The 1,246-nt window shown below is 42.8% G+C and overlaps 1 pseudogene; it reads left to right on the top strand.

Annotated features, from left to right (window-relative positions):
- The first annotated feature begins 202 nt into the window (after positions 1-202).
- LOC112678717 (40S ribosomal protein S10-like) lies at positions 203-744 on the top strand (annotated as a pseudogene).
- Positions 745-1,246: the final 502 nt, after the last annotated feature.

Genomic DNA, 1,246 nt, shown 5'->3' with positions numbered 1-1,246 from the left:
GTAAGTAAGCTGCTGGAGATGACACAGGATTTAGAGAAAGAGGGCATTAAATATATGTATAAGAAGGCAGTGATGGGGAAAAGGTAATTTAAGAGCACAAACTTACAACTGTAGAAAAAATAAATTGTGTGGATGGAAGGTAGAGCACAGTGACTACTGTTAACACTATATTGGCTTTCCAGCCCCAACCTCAGGCATAGCAGCCACCGAGATGCTGATGTCCAAGAAGAGCCATAGTGCCATTTATGAACTCCTTTTCAAGGAGGCAGTGAGGGTAGCCAAGAAGGATGTCCACATGCTCCAATGCCCTGAGATGGCCGACAAAAATGTGCCCAATCTTCATGTCATGAAGTCCATATTGTCTCTCAGATCATGGGGCTTCCTAAAGGAACAGTTTGTCTGGAGGCATTTCTATTGATAGAAATACCAACCAGCATATCTAGGATCTCCTCTATTGCCTTCACCAGCCTTCTGAAATGGTGTCTGCTGCTCTGCACCGCAGCTGTCCTGAGACTAGTAAGCCTAAGCCATAGGTCTAGAGAGAATGCGACCTGCAAGATTCACATGAGGGGAGGCTGACAGAGACACACCTACAGACAAAGCATTGTGCCCCCTGATGCCAACAAGAAAGCTGAGACTGGGACTGGACCAGTAACTGAATTCCAGTTTAGCGGCAGATTGGGTCATGGACGTGATAAAGCTGGAGGCAATTGTATTGTGCTGGAGGCAATTGTTTTATGCTGAATAAATAACCATAAATAAATAAATAAATAAATAAATACATACATACATACAATGCTGTATTGTATGTCTAAAAGTTGCCAAAGAGTAGATCTTAAAAGTTTCCCCACTAGAAAAAAAAAAAGTTGTAACAACGTGTAATGATGGGTGTTGAGTAAATTTATTATGGTAATCACTTCCCATTATCAACAAATATGGAATCATTATATTGTACATCTAAAACTAACATAATAATATGTCAATTAAATCTAAACTTAAGAGAAGGAAGGAAAGAAAGAAAAGAAAGAAGGAAGAAAGAGGGATGAGATGGGATGGGATGGGATGGGATGGGATGGGATGGGATGGGAAGGGAAGGGAAGGGAAGGGAAGGGAAGGGAAGGGAAGGGAAGGGAAGGGAAGAGAAGGGAGGGAAAGGGAGGGAGAAAATGCTTCATAAAGCACATGGATGTGCCCAAGGCGGCTTCAACACAGAGTCCTGAATGCTGAAGGCCTTCCTGGCAGGAGG

Source organism: Canis lupus, chromosome 22 (assembly GCF_003254725.2).
Source record: "Canis lupus dingo isolate Sandy chromosome 22, ASM325472v2, whole genome shotgun sequence".
In the NCBI taxonomy this organism is placed as follows: domain Eukaryota; kingdom Metazoa; phylum Chordata; class Mammalia; order Carnivora; family Canidae; genus Canis; species Canis lupus.
This window is presented reverse-complemented; position numbering and strand designations above follow the sequence as displayed.